The sequence below is a fragment of the Haliotis cracherodii genome, unplaced genomic scaffold, assembly GCF_022045235.1.
Source record: "Haliotis cracherodii isolate W230 unplaced genomic scaffold, xgHalCrac1.p SCAF_35, whole genome shotgun sequence".
Taxonomy (NCBI): Eukaryota; Metazoa; Mollusca; class Gastropoda; order Lepetellida; family Haliotidae; genus Haliotis; species Haliotis cracherodii.
Genome location: NW_027266292.1, coordinates 1083420 through 1107514, shown reverse-complemented (window position 1 = coordinate 1107514; position 24095 = coordinate 1083420). Strand labels below are relative to the sequence as shown.

The window sequence follows — 24095 nt, the reverse complement described above, 5'->3', positions numbered from 1 at the left end:
GAGCTGGAGATATAGCGCCTTTAACATCCGAATTCGACGTCATATTTGTTTTCGTCACGGTGAGTTGTATGACATTATAATCGTCAACCGAGTCACCGAGCCTGACCATCCGATCCCGTGAGTTGCCTCATACGACAAGCATGGTTTGCTTAAGCCCAGTTCTAACCCTGCGATATGTCTGAACAAAAACAACGTCATGCCTTGTTTAAGGCTATTGTTTTCTTCACTTGGATCGACAACATTTGACCAATGACGTTACATTCAATATCTGACACCACCAAGTTCGATGGCGTTTTAAATTGGCATGGTAGAACGAAGACAAATTGACTCTGAAGAGCTAGGTTGTCTGTTGACTGAACCCGCTACACTTAACACTTGCAACCTTACACTGGACGTTCGGTCTCAAATTCAATTTAGCGGTGTTAAATCTGCATGTACTACCTCGGAGACTAACGGGATCGGGTGGTCAGGCTCGCTGGCTTAGTTGATGCATGTCATTGATCCCAAAATGCGTGGATCGATGCTCATGTTGTCAATCATTGGATTGTCTGGTCCAGACACGATTATTTATAGACCAACGTCACATAGCTGGAATATTGACGGGTGCGGCGTTAAACAACAAACAAACAAACAAACCTCTACAGTAAAACACAAGCACGTTTATCTCTCTTTCCGAGTTTTTTAAATGAATTTTGTTTCTTCAAAAAGGTTGGACCAGTCAGTGATTGTCTCAGATCATGCAGGTGCCACTGTGACGAGACATGTATATGAACCGTCAGTGGCCAGCAGTAAGATTGACAACTAGCTATAGTGCCTTTAAGTCAGAAGGCAGAAAAGTTCTACTCACACCGTTACATCAACACGTATAGGTATGACATTGTATTAAGTCAGTAAATGGATGAACTCCCCAATGTCCACCCTTTTAATGTATTTGTGTTTACAAAACGCCTTTAACCAATGACCGTGTCAAAGCTTTAGAACAAATAAACGCTGGGCAGTAAATTCCTATTATTTCACAAAACAGAAATTTATCGTTGTTTGACGTTATGGTAAGATTTAGATCTTACATTTATGACCTTTTTCGAGTAGTTTACGCTATTATGTAAAACTCATCAGAACCCTCTAAAAAACAGGTCGCGTAATTGATCGAGTGCTATTTCACAGTCACGCAAGAAAACTATTTATCCGGAACAAGCTGTCTCCGTTTCCTCAAAGTGTGACTTTATTTGATCAAAAGCTTATTTCAAAACAATGTATTAGGGAGACTGTACAGGATGTTTCGGTCTAAATTAACACAGACTCACAAGACAAATATTTAAGCATCCAAAAAGCCACTGTGATAATGTTTAGTGTTCTCACCACCCCTATTATTAAGACATTCACTGTTTTATCTCCGTACCTACTGTTGAGTTTTTGAGAGTTCCCATTAAGCCTTCCAAGTGCCATGGGGGGGGACGGGTGGCCCAGTCGTCTAAGGCGCCGCGATTCGCTGCGCAGAGTTGCGTCCCTTGGGCACGCCAGAAACCTATGATTGCGGGTTCGAATCCCGGTTCGCCCCGATTATGTTTCTAGGTTTGTCAGCCCCATACCCGTGCTCGTGGGTTTCACCGAAGAGTTTAACGTCTGAGACCTGCATCACTTCGGGCTTTCCTCCCACATTACGCTGACACGCCATGATAAAACTGGAATAATGTTAAAAGCGGCGTTAAACCCAACTCCCCAACTCCAAGTGCCAAGAAAGCCAAAACTGACATAGGTCTTGGACATCAGAAACTGATTTTTTTCTTATTGTCATTCTTTAAGGGGTACGTTTCCGAGATCCCAATATTTGGCCGATGAAGTCAATATGATGTCACTAAAATGACGTCATTTCGCAATGAAACAATACGTCGTGACGTCGGTCGGTTGCAAGACAATGGTGTTCTCACCAGACTGAATTCGGCTGAATGACAATTGTCATGTACTGACATGCTAGGATAATAATTGGATAATCTAATAATCTAAATTACCCGGTCAAGGCAACAAGCAATTCACTCACTGTTACCAACAGATGCTTAAAATATTTACCAGAAGCACCAGCGGCGATTTTATTTGGGTGCAGTGTCATGTAGTCAGCGTCTCTAGCCATGTTGAACGGTCTTAAAACAGATCTTCTCTTACGTCAAGCGTGTGTTGCAATGGACTTACGAGTACGTCATGATCAAGCGTGTGTTGCATAGGACTTACGAGGACCCCTCGGGGAACAAAGCTTGGAAATATTATGTTTTTCTAAAAGAGATCGTTCATATCCCGTGGACTAGACAAGGTGAATGGGAGCATATCAGCTACGTATGCTCAGTAATAATCTTCGGCATCATAAGTTCCTGAATCGACACTTACGTCGGGACGCAGTGTGTGTGTGTAATAGGGTGTTTTCATTCCCTTCCTAAATCAAGAGAAAGACATTGATGAGGTGATTTATACACCCAGCTAATCAGCTGGTGAGTCCACAGATGAGATATATTGGTTGCCGGGGATTCTAATGCTTAGCTTGTCGGAACAGGAAGCTGATGTGGTCTTGCCATGGAATCACTACAAGGGTAAGCGCAGCCACAATTATTGACATCTTGTAGAAATGGCTACGTGTCATGGTGCTATAACAAAGAAGCATCGGAGACTGAAATTGTTGTGACAGATGAAACGTATAAAAATGAGAAACGAGCTCTCAGAATTGGTAGACTGGTTACGCGTGGACCCGACAAACTGCTTACAAAGACAGTGTTTATGTTTTTCTGTAAATTGTAACCTAGCTGTAAATCGACTTTGGTGGTATAAAAGATAGCCTAGTCATTTAGATACAACTCATTCGGTAACGTTTTACGACCTAGATTACCATCCTCACATGTACACATTGTCTTGGTGTTGGAGTTTGTACTTAAAGACTTCTGGGTCAACGCTGAAAACAGGCATCATTTTGCCTATTACCTTCTTTAAGCAGCATGCGTGCGTGATTGAGTGAGCGTGTGTGTGTGTGTGTGTGTGTGTGTGTGTGCGATAATAAATGTGTGTGTGAATGAGTGAATATGAGTGTGATAAAGATAATGAATGCGACTGTAGAGAGTGAGCGTGGTGTGAGTGCGATAATGAATATGAGTGTGAATATGAGTGTGAATATGAGTGTGAGTGTGAGTGTGAGTGTGCTAATGATAATGTATGCGAATGTAAAGAGTGAGCGTTTTGTGAGTGTGAATATGAGTATGATAAAGACAATGAATGCGACTGTAGAGAGTGAGCGTGTGTGTGTGTGTGTGTGTGTGTGTGTGTGTGTGTGTGCGATAATGAATGTGTATTTGAATATGAGTGAAAAAGTGAGTGAGTTGGGTTTTACGCCACTTTTAACAGTATTCCAGTTATATCACGGCGTGTCAGCTTAATGTGGGAGGAAATCCCGAAGTGATGCAGGTCTCAGACGTTTACCACTTCGGTGAAACCCACGAGCACGGGTATGGTGCTGACAAACCTAGAAACATAATCGGGGCGAACCGGGATTCGAACCAACAATCATAGGTTTCTGGCGTGCCCAAGGGACGCGCGTGTGTGTGTGTGTGTGCGATAATGAATGTGAGTGTGAATATGAGTGTGAGAGTGATAAAGATAATGAATGCGACTGTAGAGAGTGAGCGTGGTGTGATTGCGATAATGAATGTGTGTGTAAGTGTAAAAACGAATCTGAGTGTGAGAATGGATGTACAGTAAAGTACGGTTATAACGAACTCAAAGGGACTACTTATTTTAGTTCGTTATAACCGTAGTTCGTTATAAGCATTTATATAGCATAACTACAGCATATAGTCGGGACCAAAAAAGTAAGTTCGTTATATCCGTCAGTTCGTTATAAGCGTGTTCGTTATAACCGTAGTTTACTGTATCAGTAAACGTTGTGATAACATGATTATGAATATGAGTGAATGTGATAATGAACATAAGTGTAAAAATGGATGTGTGTGTGTGTGAGAGAGAGAGAGAGAGAGAGAGAGAGAGAGAGAGAGAGAGAGAGAGAGAGAGAGAGAGAGAATATATGTGTGTATGAATGTGATGTGAAAATGTATTGTTCAAGACAATGCTTGAAAAAAATAATTATGCGTCAGAATGTTGAAAATAATTGTCTGCGACAGAAAATACATTGTTGCAAATAGTTTTAGAAAGGTTACATTCAGATATCGCAGTTTTACTGCAAATTTTCCCAGTGAATGATTTTTGATAGCCATCATCAGAAACAAAGCGCACCTATATCACTGAAGCAAATTTACACTTGAGCCAAATTAAAATCGAACCTTGTGAATGCAAGTTTGAGAAAGACCAACAAAAAGCTACCTCACCGATAACAATCAGCCCGGTCCTAAAGGAACATCCGTGATGGGTAAGGTCGTGCTGTAACCGTTTCAAAGTGTACACGTACATTGTGAAGTTGACCCGTGCAGACCCGGGTTCGAAATTGCCTTCATCAACCTATGTGTAAGGGGCATAATAATGACGGGGGTAGGTAGGTGATCAGGCTCCCTGCGTTGGTTGATGATGTCAGTCACTGGATAGTCTGGTCGAAACACGATTGTTTACAAGCCGCCATCCTAGAGCTGGAAAATTGCTGATTGCGGCGTTACACAACTCTTGAGTGAGTGAGTGAGTGAGTGAGTGAGTGAGTGAGTATGGTTTGACGCCGCTTTTAGCAATATTCCAGCAATATCACGGCGGGGGTCACCAGAAATGAGCTTCATACATTGTACCCATGTCGGGAATCCAACCCGGGTCTTCGGCGTGACGAGCGAACGCTTTAACCACTAGGCTACCCGACCACCCCCACAACTCTTGAGAATGATTGATTTGTTGATCATCACGATGTACTATCTCAGATATCTTTTCTACCATTTTAAAGGACAAGCAAGTGACAATCATCGGACAAACATGTTCTTCATTGACATCTTGCCATGTCCATACACGTGTACACGAGTGGTACAATATTGAAACAACTCACTGTCGCAAATCAAGAAAGCCTAAGCAATTCATTTCTAATTCAATGACTGTCAGTACCATGAAATACTAATGGACATTTAATAAGATAAATATTCATAAATGCTAGAGATGAGACATATCTGAGCTTAATATGATCTGAAGGCCACCCTTGCATGTAATAGGTGTAAAAACGAGCAATTGAATTCGTTGAACTTCGAGTGACACATAAAAGCAATTTCATAATCTAATTTTACCACCGACATCGAACGCCCACCATTCTTACCTTCGGAGGTGTAGTGAAATGGGGTTCACGTCACGTTCAAGATAATTGCCTTTAAATAGCGGCGTGCATGCACGTGTTTGTGTGTGTGGCTACTTGTCCCAGTCGACCCGTGACGATCCGGGGTAGAATAGGTCTTCAGCAACCCATGCTTGCCGTAAAAAGGCGACTATGCTTGTCGTAAAAGGCGACTAACGGGATCGGGTGGTCAGACGCGCTGACTTGGTTGATGCATGTCATCGATCCCAATTGCGTTGATCGATGCTCATGATATTAATCACTGAATTGTCTGGTCCAGACTCGATTATTTACAGACCGCTGGAATATTGCTGAGTGCGGCGTTGGCGTAAAACCAACCAACCAACCAACTTGTCCTAGTCCATACTTTATGCAGGTGTTATAGTGCTAGCCCACTGAAAGGCCAACCGCAGTTAAACAAGGATACCCTTCTCAGATGCATTATACGGACTCCGATCTGACCAGTCCTTGTTTTATCCCCTTAATGCCGAGCGTCTTTAGTTATGACGCGGCCTGGGAATTGAAACACCGATCTTCCGCTCTCCGGGCAGGCGCTCTGCTCGCTCGACAACAAAGGTGTTTCTACCTTTGGTTGATTGCGACAGAAGTCTCTAATCTGGGTTCTCATGACAAGGGCTCATTAAAGACTCTGTGTAATTATTCTAACGAAAAGAGAGCATTTAACCTGTAAAGCACGGCGTTTCAACTTACCAGTAATCCATGAAACTCTGAACAGCAAGTTGCAGTGCATTACACCAGTAAACATAAGCAAAAAAACACTTTCCATATTCGTAACACATGTCTTCTAAAAGCAGGGTCAATGGTGATGGGTATCGGCTCTTGTTGACTACTATGCAGCCGACATTATTCTGACAATCTTTGTTGCGACTGGGCCCCCGTGGGGATGGGTGTGTGTGTGTGTGGTGGGTGGGGTGTGCGTGTGCAAGGGTACGCACCCCCCTTTTTATTTCGAAAAAAATCTTTATTTCTGTATAAATTACCACCAAAGACAATAAATAGATCTAAATTGTGCACCCCCCCCCCCCCCCACACACACACCTGTATCCGCCCATGCTATGCTGGACGTTTGAGGCGACCAAATCGGTGGTCAGGCTCGATGTCCAGGTTGACTGGGGGCGGTCGGGTAGCCTAGTGGTTAAAGGGTTCGCTCGTCACGCCGAAGACCCGGGTTCGATTCCCGACATGGGTACAATGTGCGAAGCTCATTTCTGGTGTCCCCCGTCGTGATATTGCTGGAATATTGCTAAAAGGGGCGTAAACCATACTCACTCACTCACTCCAGGTTGACTGTATGTCATCGCACCCCGAGAGCGTGGATCACAATATCAATAACTGGATTTTGTCTGGTCCAATTTCATTACAGTCCGCCGTCACTTACTAGGTACATGTATATTGCGGTATTAATTTCTGCTGGTATATTGTGGTATATTTAATTCATAATTTCTGCAGGTATATAGCAGGTACATTGCTGTGTTCATAATTTCCGCTCGGATTGGCAAAGTCAAAACAAGGTAATTCAGTCAAGAAGTTTAACTTAAGCTTCAGGTATATAGATGATCTAATATCGTTCAAGAACCATCAAATAGGTAATTCCCATTCCCCTGATTTACCTACCAGAACTGGAAACAAAGGAGGCCGCTTCTTCTGTTTCATAGATCAATTCAAAAAGATTCAAAAACAAAACACTCTCCACAAGACTGTATGACAGGAGGGATGACTCTTCAATTGTAAACTTTCCCTTTATGTTACTGTATATGCCGAGCAATATAAGCTCCTGCCCTTGGTGTCTTCATATTCACAACGTTTTAGGTACAATCAAACATGCTCTTGCTTCATGATTTCAAAGAGCGTCATACAACTCTTGCTCGTAGTTGTTTGATCAAGGTTCGGCATTCAAGGCCTCAGTATAGCTTTCAAAACATTTTATGGTGGGCATGTAGAGGACATTTCCAAATTTGATGCATAAATGACAAAGATGATGTCCGATGCAATTCCCTATTTTGACTTGTACTATACGTTGCCGTGTTTTGTTCAGGTGAACAATTGACTTGCCTTTGCATGTGCTTGTGACGGGTGCCAACGGTGGGGCAGGATATGCTCTTTTTCGCGAACACCTGATATCATAATTTTTTAATCATGACATAGTCGGAATCGTACAATCGAGATTTCTTATGAACATGGAAGGATTTGTATTTAAACAAAAACAAACAAACAACCACACAAACAAACAAGCCTTGCGACTGATGTGGACACATTAACCTGTAACAAGCCATATCGTACGTACTTGGTAAATACGTGCAAAGAACAATATGATGACCAAAGGCGTCAATAATCGATGCCAAGAAAACAATAATATGTAGTACGCCAGGAACCCGGTCATTGTCCGAAGAAGTCGAATATTGAGTTAAGGTGCTGCGAAAGGGGATTCATCATGGTTGGATGGCTGGGGATGCTGACAGTTGTTTCTAAATAGATGAAATACCATGGAATGTAGTTACCGAATACAGCCTTCATCCATACACAGAACAGAGCCGAAATAATGCCTGTGTCCCTGACACGGAGTTGCACTGCCATGGTAAATCTCAGTAATTAGGATAAATCCAATCTGACAGACATGGTTAACAAGATTGAGGCCTATTTCATGTACCAATAGTCGGAGACGCTACAGCGCTTCATGCCTGACATCAGGAGTGTCTCTTGTGTGACGGTTACACTGATACAAGAGCGTTAAGGTGGCAACGTTCGTGTCGTTCACGATGTGATTTAGTCTTCGTCAAAAGCTCAGTTCTTGTAGTGTTTGATGATGAGAAAGCAGCCTTCACTGAGCTTCTGACTTAATTGTACAACCTATCTCGAACCTACTCTGTATAACACATACACCGGGGCAGAGGTTGTTCAGTGGTCTGAGGCACCGCAATTAAATGTACTCAGTTGCGAGTGTAATAATAATAATAATAATAATAATAATAATAATAATAATAATAATAATGATAATAATGCAGAGTCCTTCACTTGGATGAAGTCTTCTGCCCTGAAAAGTGAAACACTTCCCACTCGAAACCGTCAATGTGTGATTTTGTATCAAAATGTAAATATGACATGTAGATTATGTCATGAATTTAATGAGACTGTCCAACACATTGTCAGTGGATGCCCAGCTTTGGCACAGACACAGTATCTTAAGCGAATTTTCGGTCCCCTTCGACACTAATGTGATTGACAAAATTGAGGTAAAACATGGCAAATATGCGGACCTCGCTTTCGAAATGTTACGCTTGCATCCCAAGTACTAAGTTGTCCGACTCCCCATTGTTCTCGGTGCCTTAGGTTTGGTACCTCCCAATCTGTCGACTGACATTGGGCTGCGTGTAGAGGGGGCAAGGGCCCTGAGCTGATGATGTGCCTAACCAGCCTGACTGTGTCAGGATCACCAAAACCCTCTTTGCTGCATTTTTTATTTTAATCTGTAAATAATTATAATGATAATAATAATCCTCACCATGATGTGTTCAAGGGACTGTACATGCAGACAAAAATTCAAAAGGTCAGTCAATTGTCACGTGCTTTACGGAAGAGGTGGTTTTCAGCAGAGTCAATAGATGATGATAATGATGATTTGACATTTCATACGATTGTCGCTTAAATGTACATATTCACAATAAATGTCAAACCTTGGTCTTTCCTCCGACAATAACCTGGCGTGAAGTATAGAACAGAAATACCAGCGGCGTTAATATCAACACCCTCACTCACTCTGAACGGGCAACGTTGAGATCTCGATAACAAGTGTTTGATAGAGTTAGGTATCGTTTTTATCTCTGTGAGATGGGATCGAACTAGAGTCTGGTCCAGACTCGATTATTTAAAGACCGCCATCATATAGCTGGAATATTGCTGAGTGCGGCGTAAAACAACAAACCAAACAACCAAATCCAACAGTCAACTTTCGTTTTATGTCAATCAACATTCCAGCAGCTATTCAATACTAGTAGTGATTCATAAGCCCATAATAATGATATAGTCGTAGTCAGAATCGTATTATGAATTGTTAATAGCGCAGAATTCTCGTGATTATGGAAAGGGTTTTGTCACCATTATTTGACTATTTTAATATTCTTCACCCACATACTGACTGCACCGCGACCCTCAAATGAACTGAGTAAAAAGGTCCTGATCCCACATGTTTCCTTGACATACAAACCTTTAATATCATAGTTCTTGTAAGTACAAATCTTTTCCAAACCATTAGACCTATAATTACACTTCATTCACTTCGGATAATAGAATTGATAAACCTTAAAAAAGAGTAATCTTCAATTTGCGAAAAAGAAACCTTTTGTAAAAACTTTTTTTTAAAGAATAGAACGCTGTCAGATCCTTCTAAATTGTGCACGGTAATATTGTTCCGCACGATTCATCGTCTTGTCTGAAACAGTACATTTGTTGAGAGCATATTACAATCATTCCTAATGCGTTTACTGGAACAAGGATCTGTTACAGCCAAAACAGACAACGCTTTCTTTGAACTAAGAGATTCTACTGATCTAACCAGCAATGTTAACATCTTCAGGAGAGGGCCTTCATGGCATTTAAAAACACTTTGCAGACACTGGTCACAGACCCCGTCTGCTGGTACCATCTGAACCGAGCCCTTGTGCTATGCTTTCTCATGAGGTTTCCACTAATGTCTTTCAGCGTTTTATTTGCGTCCAATCGTTTTCAATAAAGGGATCCTACCGTCGAGTCTATATGGAATACAAACAAGATATTTTTACAAATCTTCACTACAGGGAAATGTCATTGTTCATATCAAGCCTTGCGCTGAACACCACCAAAGTTCCAATTACAAAACATACTTAAATGTTTGAGTTTAGCTATCGACACGGGAACATACATCATTAGACACATTATCAGCTCTTGGACAAGTGTAAGCGCAGGTTTCTAAACCCGAGAAGTGCTCACATTGAAAAGATGTAAAGGCACCTTTCATTTCACACGGATAATAAGATGGTGCCAGAAATGATCTTACTGTAATTATGTATTTGAATTTGGTTATTGTGACTTTTGATATATAATGTCTGGAAACTTGATGCTAAACTTCATATTGGCTGTCTCCACGCTGCACAGGACTGGCATCAACTTCAGATGTATTCTCCAGTGGAAAGGGGAAAGTGTCATTACTATGTCAATATTTTCGAATGTCATGAGCTGAACACACCGATGGAACGTCTCGTCAGTCAGATCTGTCCATCGAAATAAGGTTCAATCATCTCTGGGGAAGATCACAGGACTTTGAGTGCGATTTTGATTGGCGACGTTGAATAAGTCTGAGGGAGAACTAAAATAAGTTGCCTCACTGAGTATGACATCTTCCTGTTTTCCGATTTCTTATGACCCACGCGTGGCCAATCATAATGAGTCTTAAGAGCCTCAACTCGCTGTGGCTACATTGCTAGGCCGTGCCATGATTCCCTGACTGTGGGTTCGAATCCCAGATTCTCCTTGAGTGTCATCTTTGGTGTCTCTGTGGTAGGTTTGTAACAGTGTAAACGTCTAAGAACTGATTTATATTGGGCCTCCTCTATCATAATGTAAGACATTCAATAGTCTTTCAAGGACAAAAGGGCGAATTGGTGGCCAAATCGTCTAAGCCTTTGCAGTTCGCTGTGCAGAGCAGTGTCCCTTGAGCACGCCAGTAACATATGATCGTGGATTCGAATTCCGGTTCGCCCTGATTATGTTTCTTGGTTTGTCAACTCTGTACCCATACCTACACCCTCGTGGGTTTCACCAAAGTGGTCAACATCTCAGACCTGAATCAATTTGGGCTTTCCTCCCATATTTGGCTGAAACGCCGTGATGTAATTGTTCGAAGCGGCCTTAAACCCAACTCACGAAGGAACCACAGAACAAGAGCAGCCTCATTCATGAATAACAAGAGTTGCCTGGTATAGTTAGTCTCCTTCTGAAGAATACCAATATTAGGTCATTTCTTGCAAGACACGATGGACAAATGGACAAACAGAAGGAACATCCATGGATACACTCAATACTGACTTTGTGAATTTGAAAACTCATCCCCTGTGGTTGCGAAAGGCCATTATTGTTATATCAGTGTTAGGTTATTGTGAGAAATTGTCACATCGTGTAAATACATCGCATCGCTGTTCGTTCGTTTGAGTTAAAAATACCGTTAATGTTCTACAAGCCTACATGTTTACATTTTCATTCTGTGGGTAGTGTAGTACACCTTGTATATGGAATCTGCAAATACAGACATCGACTTTATAGAATATGTAACAAAACTGCGAAATATTTTACGTGCACGACAATACAGAAAATCGTCATATGCTTGGAACAGGTGTTACCGTCAGAAACGCGAAAGCATGGCGTGGTGCACGTGTGCTCTATTGATCACGTGTAAACATGGAGAATACTTTTGTCGTTAATTCTTTGTCTTCTTTATAAAAGAGGTAAGTATGCCGCAGGCAGATGAAACATTAGCATCCCAACGTTGGACAGTTTTCAACATAAAAAGGTATTGAAGTTTGAATTTGAGCGGTTATCTGCTTGGAAATATTTTGTATAATATCAACTTGCATTATTTGTGCTGACTGGACATTTTGGGTACATTATAATTGCTTAAAATATAACTTCACATTTAAGCAAGCAAAAAACGATAAACGTTCTGAACCGAAACGTGACTATTTCGAATAAATTATTTTAACAGTATTTTCTCTAAATGGACTTAACTGCTTAATTTGGGAGGTAGCTTATGCCACTGACGTACTAAGACTCATCATACTCAATCTCCTATTCAAAGCCACGTTCATCCGCCAGGAAATTACAGCGACATAGAAAACTGGGCCACCCATGCCCAAACAAGAAAATTAGCCAATTCTCCTTCAGCCATAAAACCTTTTTTTGAATTTGTTGTAACCGCAGATGTAAATCTACAAGCATTATGACTTAGTCCGTTGTGTCAGCGCTGTTTGTCAGTCATAACAGTAGCTGTCGAGTAATGCATTGTATTTCAAATGTTCAGCAATGTGTTCTTTCTTTTATTTTCAAAATACACTTTAGAACCCGTTTGGATTGAGTGTCTTCAGCAACCCATACTTGCTGTAAAAGGGGACTATACTTGTCGTAAGAGGCGACTAACGGGATCGGGTGGTCAGGCTCGCTGACTTGTTTGATACATGTCATCGATCCCAATTGCGTGGATCGATGCTCATGATATTAATCACTGGATTATCTGGTCCAGACTCGATTATTGACAGACCGCCGTCATATAGCTGGAATATTGCTGAGTGCGGCGTTAAACAACAAACCAACCAACCAACCAACCTACAAGCAGCAGCTTTAAAATATAATCACTCGTTCATTCACAAGAAAGGGCTTGGAATAGGTTACTATCAACCTGTGCATATCTGTTATTCATTTTTCGTATCAATTAAACCTTTGCACAGCGCAATTTTCACAAAACAGAAAAAAGGTCGTGCGGTTATCATGGCTGTAATCGTTGAAGACAGACGTAAACACGCTGGCGCGATATTTTAAGATCTCGCCACTTCTGGTGACGTGCTCCTATGCTTCTAATCCTTATGTATAGCCCTATCATGGAAATGTATGTGTCATGACTCACTGCATAGGAAAAAAACTTATTTCTGTGGTATGCGACTGTCTGCGCAGAATTTGAAAAAAATAAATAAATGTACACAAGAAGAAAAGGCATGATGGATTTTTGCGCCAATGACGATACTTTAGTAAAGGTGATAATCAAAGGATAAATATTAAACAAAATGTTTTGATTTCTTCAGTAATTATTGCTGACAGCTTTATTTTTTACAGTATTTCAGTTTTATCATAGCGTGTCAGCTTGATGTTGGAGGAAAGTGATGCAGGTCTTTGACGTTGACCCTTTTGATGAATCCCACGGGAACGGGTATGGTGTTGATAAACATAGAAACATAATAAAGGCGAACCGGGATTCGAACCCGCGATTATAAGGGTCGTCAGTTTCGGCGCCTCAGACGACTGGGCCACCCGATCCATCTGTAAATTGTGTGAGTTACGGCGGGTGCTACCGGTAAAGCAGGACATATTTTCCCTGCTTTTGAGTTTTCTATTCATATAATGTTCACTGCTATTTGCCTTTAACGCCTAATCGAATATGTTGCGGCTGACAATCGGGAATGTTTATTCTCTTGCGTTTACATTTTTATATTAGTTAGCACACTGTTGGCAGTCCAATTGTTTGTCCAATTTTCGTACCCTTTGTTCGCGTAATAAATCAACAGTATTGGAAAATAGATAACAATAAACAGCTAAGTATGCGAATCGTTTAACTGTTTACACAGAAGTTTGAATTTTTGATACAAGACCGTTGGCCAATGGACTCTCTATCGTTGCATGAGTCGTGCATTGGTCTGACAGGGTCGACCCAACTCCGTCAATCGATCAGTTGTGGTATTCACTAAACCACTTTCCCCTTCACGTGACAATCTACGTAGAAAATCCCAATCCCGTGACGGGATTCGATCTACGGACTTTCTGATCCGTGGTCGGACGCCTTGCCCACATGACCAAAGAGGATACCACCGTCAGCAAGCTGACATTGTGAGAATGTCATCTGTCCCATGGAAGCGGGTATAGTGCTGAAACATGAAAAGGGCGAACCGATCATTAGGGACGTCACTCTGCTGAGCGAATTTCTGCCAACGCCTTAGACGCCTGGGACATACGGAACACAACAGTTATTCCAAAGATATGTTTGTGTCAGTGTGATCATGTCGCAAATAATATGCTGTATTTTCATCGACCGCAATACAAGTGCATTAAAGTCATCTTTGTTTGTGACATGAATACCCACGAATAATAAACGCCATTGATATATCAAATCCATTGATAAGGCCCCACCAAATGAATGCTGAAAGCGATACATTATTATTACCCCGTTCAACACATCAGGGTGCTCTCGATTTTCATTCTCTGCTCGGTGGCGAATATACAGCCAAAGGTACCCGTTAGGCGCTAGAAGCTTACTAGTCACATTAATTTACTGTCTCATCGTACCGGGTACTCATTCACTGCTTGCTGAACAGAGGCATTTTTCGAACCAATTCACTTGACTGACGAACAGAATCACCTATTCAACCCCATCTTCTCGACCAAAGTTTCTTCTCATCAACTGTTCTCCTTGACTTCCCCGCGGCTTTCGATACCGTAGACCACGAGCAGCTTCGTGTCTGCCAACAAAATCGGATTGGTCTGGACGGCCAAATCTTTGGGGATCACCTATACATACAGTGCTATAGTGAAACCTCTGGGAATGTACACGAGCGTTGAGCCCTTGAATTGAAACCCATGTAAACAAACGTACGTAGAACATGCAATTACCATGTGAGGAATATCGCTTCTGTGCGCCATCTGTTCATATCTGAGGCAACACAACTCTGAGGAAGATTATGGAGTTGTCCCGACTTGACTCCTGTAATGGTCTGCTGGGAAATATGGGACAGGATTTGCTGATCAGACTACAGAGAGAACAGAATGCATCAGCCAAATAATCAACCGAGCAACAAACACTCCCACCTTTCGCCCTCGATAACCTCCACTGGCTACCGTTCTCAGCGAAGGTCGAATATAAGAGCCTGAGTATCACCTTCCGATGTTAAGGATCAGCTCATCATACCTATCAGGTTTGGTGAGAGAATAAGTACCACCAAGATCCCTCAGAGCAGCTAGCAGCTCAATGCCGATCATACCACCGCGTAGATTGAAAACGTCTGGCCATAGACGTGTTTCCTTCACATATGATTCTCTTTCGAACGATCTACCTCTCACAATCAAGTAATTTTATACGCTAAGCAGTTTTCAGGCAAGGCAAAAACATTCCTGTTCTGGAAATACCATGCCGTTGTCTGGGATCATGTATAATGTACGTCTCGTTGTAAGTGCGTGCGAACGGCATCTCCAGTACTGCACATGACTAAGTGCCATTATCTAGTGTTTTTTGTTTTTGATTATTATTAAAATACAATAAAAAATACAGCAAAGAGTCTTTGGGTGATCCTGGCACAGCCAGGCTGGTAAGGCTCATCATCAGCTCAAGGCCCTTGCGCCCTCTACACGCAGCCCAGACAGCGAATGGGACTTCTCCACGGAAGCGCTGCCTTGTCAAACCCACCCAGAACTCTTCGGAGAATGTGAAGACTCCCCAACACTGCAGCCTTCTGCATTACCCAGATTGTCAGAAGGGATGTGTCCCTGGTAGCAAACCTGTGTACTCTCCCAATATTAGTCAACAGATTGGGAGGTACCAAACCTAAGGCACCGAGGGCAATTGGTAGTCGAACAACTTGGTACTTGGGATGGAAGCGTGACATTTCGAAAGCGAGGTCTGCATATTTGCCATGTTTTTCTTGAATCTTGTCAATCACATTAGTGTCAAAAGGGACAGAAAATCAATAATATAAATGATTCCATTGAATTTATCTAAAAGGACAAGATCGGGATACGTCTGAGGCTGTATTCGGGCCTATTCCAAAGACTTTTGTATTTATCATTTTCCGTGACGCCCTTTCATTGATATTGTTGTTGTTTATATTATTATTATTATTGTGTGCGCTGTACGCAGGACCGAGTGCCACATCACAATTACTTGTAGCATAAGTTTTTCGAGCACTGCTAACGTGTGTAACTCATCAGAACTCAGTGTGCAGGGTTGCGTCCCTCAATTGTCTGGATCCACTGTAAATAAGTTGTCGGTTGGATTCACAAAGGTTTTATAAACAACTTCACTTATAAAAAACGAAACATCCCCAAACATTTTAATTTCATCCCTCGCGCAGCCTGTATAAGAGGTGAGCATTGTCTCTTAATGTCTATCACATATATCACATATATGTCAATATACGTTTATAGCGCTTTGTGTGTGCCGGCGTTACGGTCGCAACCGATATGTGCCAACAGTTAATCACATTACAAGGCCGTTTATACAATAACTCCTAGTTTATCTTCGTCATGTTATCTTTTTGTCACACTCATATTATTTTTGATCCAAATGACACAAAAATAGACAGTTGTGGTGACTTCTTATTTCATAATTGACGCGGCTACCACCAAAATCGATGGTTGACCTTTTCATCCGAGACACACTCCGAATGAAGGACCAGAAATGCGTGTTTGTCATGTTTTGTCAGCATGGTGAAGGCTGAAATGCATTCTGCTGTCAACATTCAGAACATTTACTTTTGCGCTTTATATGCCGTTTTGCATGTTATCTTTCAAACTGAATTCAATCGTTACGTGAATTATTTGAAAGGGAAACGCAATTCCATAAACACCCCCCCCCCCCCCCCCCCCCCCACCCCCCCCCACAAAAAAAAAGAAAAGAAAAAAGAATCATACAATTCTGTAGATTTCAACATGATAAGCACAGGATGATAGGATCTCGGAGTTCCTCCTTTTATAAAGCTGTAGCAACACTGTAATGAAACTAGGAAATATCCTACCATCTTGTGTACACTTATGGCACAGTGATAATCATAAAAAGGTGACATCGTGATGCACGTTATGTAAATGTATCTGTTGAGTATTGGCTTTCGCCACTCCAAGCAATATTCCACACATGGGCTTCACACGTTGTATATGTTTAAAGCACTTGGCAATTTCACCGTCCCCATTGCGTTATATAATTCTAATTGTACAATTAATGAATACCTGAACACGTTCCATACAGTTCTGGTTGGTTGGTTGTCACACTCTGCAATATTCCAGCCATATGACGGCGGTCTGTAAATAATCGAGTCTGGACCAGAAAATCCAGTGATTAATATCATGAGCATCGATCCACGCAATTGTGATCGATGACATGCATCAACCGAGTCAGCGAGCCTGGCCACCCGATCCCGTTAGTCGCCTCTTACGACAAGCATAGTCACCTTTTACGGCAAGCATGGGTTGCTGAAGACCTATTCTTCCCCGTAATCTTCACGGGTCCCATACAGTTCTGGAGAGGATTCAATGACCACCATGGTGGTAAACGCATAAGACAAAGTCTAACGTCGAACAATTCGGGTTTCCTCGCACAGAAAAACGACGCGCCATGATATAACTGAAATACTGTTCAAAGCAGCTTCCGACGAAACTCACTGATACACAATTCAAAGGGGCTTAAACCAAACTCAGTCAGTCAGTCACTTGCTAGTTTAGAAGTCAATCTGTATGGCTGCACCTGTGCGTGTTAGTCCATTTGTAGTCCATTTACAATCACTGGGCAACGTAAAGGTTTAATGAGCTTTGCCATGCGAGCGACAGTATCCACACCAGGAGAAATTCAATAATCCATAATTTGATGGCGATATTTGCAGGAGAGGTGAGAATTGATGTGGAAGGTTATAGAATGCAGTGTCATTTTAACCCGTAATAAAGATCACAATAACAGATAACTTAAAGGTCATGTTCCACATTACAGAACCCAATTACATCCCTCATGGGACAACGGAGATCGCAGGTTATATTGTTTACATCAAAGACCGATTGATTCAGTCTTTCGAAGCAACGATCGCGTGAATTTTTCCAAAGCTTAATTCAAACAAACCCAACAATGTTTCATACTGACGACATGGAAATATGAATAAACTTTGATTTTGAATTAATGCTTTACGAACATGACAATGATTAAGCATCATCTTCGCCTTGATGAGCTCCTGTCAATAATTGTTCTCGAATAGATTATTTTATTCATATTGTCAACCCGCAATTCATTTCCCACTGAACCACCTTATTGCTTGATAACATCAATTGCATAAATGATTGTTTTAAAGCCGTCACATCACAAGAAATCCCAACCACAAGAACGCGATAAGCATTGAACACCTTCTCCATTCTATAATCTCTTCATTCTTGTGCAATGTGTACAATGTGTGAAGCCCATTTCTGGTGTCCCATGCCGTGATATTGTTAGAATAATTCTTAAAGCTGTGCAAAACCTACTCACTCACTCTTTTTAATCTTGACTTAGACGGTGATAGAATGGGTAAGAGTGATATATAAGAGCTGCTCCTGAGCTGTTGTGACGTCGCCCCTCTCTCCTGTCGGATGGACGGGGCACCCATTTCGTCAATACCTAAATTGATTGATAGGCATTACTTACTCATCAATACCTAGTGGCACTGTGTGAAGTATATGTTTGTTGTTTAACGCCGCACTCAACATGCATCAACCTAGTCAGCGAGCCTGACCACCCGATCCCGTTAGTCGCCTTTTGCGACAAGCATAGTCGCCTTTTACGGCAAGCATGGGTTGCTGAAGGCCTATTCTACTCCGGAATCTTCACGGGTATTGTGTGAAGTAGTTTCCTAAAGTTTGTACCTATTCATTTATTATTTTTTTTAATATGACTAACCTACGGAGTGGAACAGCATTGACGTAAATATACATCTTCAAAAGATATAGCGATAAACATGCACACTTTTGTCTATAACCCAAGCAAGACCGGTGGGGCAGGATACCCTTACCTTTTCGCGAACACCTATTTTCCTCACTATGTGATAAGGATTCAGGAACACATACTTATTACATGGTCGGAGTCGAACAAAGGTCTCTGCTTCCAGCAGATATTTCTTATGTGCCTTCGTGAATCATAGATATGTTGGAAAGACGTACCCGTGCGTGAAGAGCACGTTTGTCTGTAAACAGATCAATAGCATGTATTCATTACCTTCTCCTAAACCGCGCATTCGCCACACGTTGAAACATAACGCATTGCACGGGAATAATACATATATTACAATGCAGTAACTGAGTTCTCAACCAGCATCTGCAAGCGATGCTTTAACTACATATGGGAGTTTACCATTTATAAGTGTATGCTTCAAAATATACATACAACCTTTGTGTCGAAGTTGTAGGGACCAACATAATACTTATCCGTGGTTCGCCACAACCGAAAAATAACTTGGCATACAGATTCACGTGAAGAATGAATAAATCGAAACATATGCGAGAAACAAACGAGAAAATGAAATAAATGACAATCATTACTTAATTATTCATCATTATTAGCAGTAATGGCGTAGTTAATGAGTCAGTTAGTATGCAAAATATATATATATTTATGTATTTTTGTGCTGGAAGTAAATGTTTAGGACTGGAAAAATAACTTCGAGACAACCGTAAGTTCAACACATCCGATTCAAAACAGAGGTTAAATAATGATGAATTAAAGAAGGAATACGCAGGGACCAGGCTTTCATTTCGAGACATCCGTAAGTTCGACCCATCAAAGTTCGACAAAGTTTTTTGACTGCATTACCGTAAACCATTTTTTTATGTATGGGCCAACATGAAAGACAATGGACCGAGGTATCATCGTGGCACATGCATTCCTGAAGCTTAATCCAAGCAGTTGCTTGACACAATTCCTTCCCTTCAAAAACAGTGACAATGAGGGCACGTTATATTCATGAATAGTGTGCGAATGTTGAGATTCGTAGTTTGTTATTAGTTGTGACGATCCAAAGCGTCCTTTGTCCCTTTCTATGAAGCCGTCGTACTATGAAGACTTACAACCAGTTCTTGTTCTTGAAGGAAGAAGACCGCCTCCGTGGTCAAGTGGTAGAGCGTCCGCCCGGAGAGCGGAAGGTCCGGGGTTCGATCCCCAGCCGCGTCATACCAAAAGACGTTAAAAGATGGTACTTGTTGTTACCCTGTCTGGCGCTCGGCATTAAGGGTCTAAAACAAGGACTGGTCGGCTCGGAGTCAGTATACTGTGTCTGAGTGGGGTATTCATGTTAAACTGCGGCATGGTATCTCAGTGAGCTAGCACTATAAATCGGTATCAGTCAGGACTAGTACAAGCAGGTACAAGCAGCCACACACACACACGTGCATGCACATTGCTATATAAGTGCAATAATCTTGGAAGCGACGTTAAACCCCATTTCACCTTACCTCTTGAAGGAAGGACATGTAGCACATGTGATGTCTCCTTTGGCAAATGAATTTGTTCGAAATATGCCTCTGTTCACCTTGCAGAGGTACCCGGTAGGAGGAGATGGTAATGTGACTGTTAACCTTATTGCGCCTCATGGTCAGCTTGGGTTGTATACTCCTCAAGGAGCTGAGAACGCAAATCGGGTGCACACTGATCCACGACCCGGTAAATAACGTAGCGCATTAAGCAAGCTGTATGGCTTGGATTTGACGTAGTATTAATATGCGCATTATTATTTACTGTAAGTAACGCAGGGATATACACTAAAAAAGGACGAAAGGAAAAGATTTCAAAGATTTAGAATCGTTACAAGGGCCGCAGAGTGTGAGCATAATGTGACCGCCTCGAGGATAATATTGTAATCGGCAGACAATCTTGGTAAGCTTAAACAAAGCCTCCAGACCATATCGAACTTTTCCAAAATGTTTGGAGTAGCAGTACTACATACGTAAGGACCGAGCTGTGTTAGTATGTATAACTAGGGAAATCATCGAATATATCCACGAAGAACGTGTAATGTCGACAAATGATACTTTATAGGTCACATTTTGAACGATAATAAATATTTTCCCGCATCTTTGTCTATCTTTAGCACTATCACATGGTGAATCTTTGGAAACCCTATAACAAGAGAAATAATCTGATAAACTGTTGGTGATACTATTCTGGAAAAGGTCAACTGCATGTCGTGGAGAAAACGTCTCTTCAGCTCATAAATACTTCATGTTGTTTTAGTCCTTAGATTTTGAAATTAATCCAATTTCCAAGGGAACCATATATATGACGCTATTCAAAATCAATGTGTCTTACTAGCAGGAACTGAAGAAATTGGCGGAGGTTTTCGTCGATGAGCAAGTTAATAGACAGAACGCTTGAGGTTTATTTTCGATAAATATATTAATTTTGTAATCAATAAGTTTGAAGATATAAACCAGTTTGAACTCATTTTCAGAGCCAGTTCTCAAAATAATCCTTTTAAAAGGAAGGAAGCAATTCAAGGAAACATCACGTTGAGTGATATTAGTTTTGACTGCAAATACAGTTCCATTTTGTACAGTTCGATAAATATTTAAAGAAGCTGTAATCTTTTAGAAATTACCACAAGATAATATTTGAAGAACGAGCCACTGTTGTTTCCAGGAGAACTTTTATACTTATGAATTGCAAAGTCTGTATAATTTCAGTGTATAATGTGTGTACTTATGATGACATTTTACTCCAATGTTTGTTACAAATAAGAAATTAATTATCATGATACATCATGTCAACATAAGGTTTGGTTAACACAATATATAAAGGATCCTACATGTATGTAAAAGCTATTCGCGCTTTGCTGGGACTATTTCTGAATTGTTCGATTGGCATAAGTCTATTAAAGTTGTTATCCATAAACTTTGTGTCAATTTTGCAACTATTTCCGAAAATGATTTAATCTAACGGGCTTTTACGTCATACTTAATACAAGTTATGCGTACATGTTATGTGATGACATCTTTGCCTTCATTGTACAACTGCATGGAAATATATTAAAAATTTATGTATATTATGCTCCCAGAATCCTTTGTCCGCGACCCATGTACAATCATTCCTTCTGTAATTTGTGTCAGTGTGATTTACCTATTTTAATACTTCGATCCAGGGCGAACAATTCCATTCAACACAACAATAAACATTGACGTCGATTACAAAGACAGCAATAACACTTCCGCGAACCTTTAACTAACGGGAAGCAATGCCAAATATTAATGAGGTATGATGAAAATTTGATAAGTTGTGTTGAAGAACCTCAGTCAACATTTCATACTTTATGCTATAATAAAGCAGTCTGCATGAATATTTCATTCAGTTCATTTCTCAAGTTTATCTTGTGAGGCAAGTTATTTTAAGCCTACCAAGGCATTCTTCTAACAAGAACGTGGAATGTCAAGAAATTGCGGAAAGATATGATATAATCCTGCTAATCTCAACACTGCAACGGAACGTTTCTATCTGCTCCTCGTGGAGTTCGTAATCACCTTATTACACAACTTAAGAGCATTCTTGAATTGATTTCGTTTTCAGTCAATACTGTTAATTTCCATCTGCAGATGATAGTATGCAGCCTTACACCATTCAGTCGAACATGTTACCTGATTGTGAAATTTACATAGGCATGACCCATTGCGGGTGCTAAATCCTACGGGTAAGCATTGGTCGTAATGTCACACAAGGCTTAGGGTCCTTACATGTTGTCCAAATCCAACTTTCTTGGCAAGTTCAATTTCTTTTGCCTGCCAGGTTCTTGCTGCCAGGGTGACTCTCATACTAATTGCATAATTATATACAAAACAATTGCATTTGTTTTCGTAACTAGTTCTTAAAAGGGAAACCGCTGAGGCCCATTTGAACACAGAGAGGACTAAAACAGTTCAACAATGATGTAAGCCTGTGTCTGGTCGTGATAGAATTACCATTCTGGTAACGGAATAAATGCATTAATACTGAAAGCTGCGTGAAACTATCGTGTTCGTGTACAGGCTGAAATCTTTAGCAACATATCTTATAGAACAGTAAAACCAGTCAACGAGCACAAAGTCAGACATGCTACTTTGTATTATTCGTTGAACACCAAACAAGCCTCTGCACTACTAAGAGTGGGTGGGCTGACGGTGGGTTCAAGTTTGCACATGATATCCATACATCGGAACAGGAGCTTTCTGTCAAACACAAAGGCAATCACATATGCAATGATGATTATTCTGAGAGGAAATAATATAGATCATCGACATATACCAAGACATTTCACAAAAAGGCATTTCACTTACCTTCAAACTTGCCTTGTCCAATATGTCTGAGATGGGGCATATAAAAGGTCTTCCTTTCGCAAGTGTCTGTGTTCGCAAGGTGTGTATCATAGGTAGTAGGTGAAGTTAGAGTGAGAAAGTAATGAATTCTATCAGTCAGCTTTAAACGCTTGTGTTTCAATAAAGGGGAATATAATCTTCAAACTGTTTCACAATTGCAGTCCGCCTGGTATCGTTAATATATATCCAATGGAAGTATCACGCATGTCCTCAAAATGCTGAAACAGTTGCTTTCGGGCTTCGTCGCTGTGCAAACTCCCACCTAAGCCTACGAGAAATACACATAATGTCAATCAGGTATTAGAGAATGTCAAGAAGAGAAGATTTAAAGTACTCCAAAGTCCAACCGGCGCAACTTTCGAAACCGTCCACTGGTTGCTCCGGTATAGTTTTTTTCCCACCAAGACAACACTCACACAACGAGTGGCATAAACGGCAGCATCGCCGATACTACGCCAGCACCGCCCTGCGAGGCAATGTTCTTTTATTGAATAGAACAACTTGATAAGAAGCTTCCAACCAGATAACGTTGGGACACCGAGCCGCTTTATTGAATGACAGCCGGTAGTCTATAGACGGATTTCAGAACATCACTCGGAGCAACTGCTTGCTTTGCCGATGTCCAACAGAAACGAGTATCGCTCTGCTGATGCGCTACTGGTCTGAAGTAAGGTATGCGCGAGTCGCTCGTTGTCCCTGTGTGTAAATAACAGTCGTTGGCGGTTGTTGTGTCACCTGTGGGGCCTATTCCATGTATCACGCAGTGAATGCCACATGGCACCAAGAACGTGTAAAGTAAGCGCACATTGTGTCCACAATCAATTATGTTCACTACACAGGACGGTTCGGTACTTGTAGCAGTCAGGGACAGACAGCACCTTGTTACAACCACCTCACAGTGGTAAATGGTAGGAAATCTAGAGTCGGCGTAAGTGGAACATTG

The 24095-nt window shown here is 41.2% G+C and overlaps 1 protein-coding gene across 2 annotated transcripts in view; it reads right to left on the bottom strand.

Annotated features, from left to right (window-relative positions):
• Nucleotides 1-23868, bottom strand: part of LOC139477738 (cholecystokinin receptor type A-like) — a 118611-nt gene extending 94743 nt beyond the window's left edge. For both annotated transcript variants that reach the window (XM_071260139.1, XM_071260138.1), the window contains exon 1: nt 23114-23868. The gene's annotated coding sequence lies outside the window, so the exon portion shown is untranslated. The remainder of the gene's footprint in view (nt 1-23113) is intronic.
• Between the last annotated feature and the right edge of the window lie 227 nt (nt 23869-24095).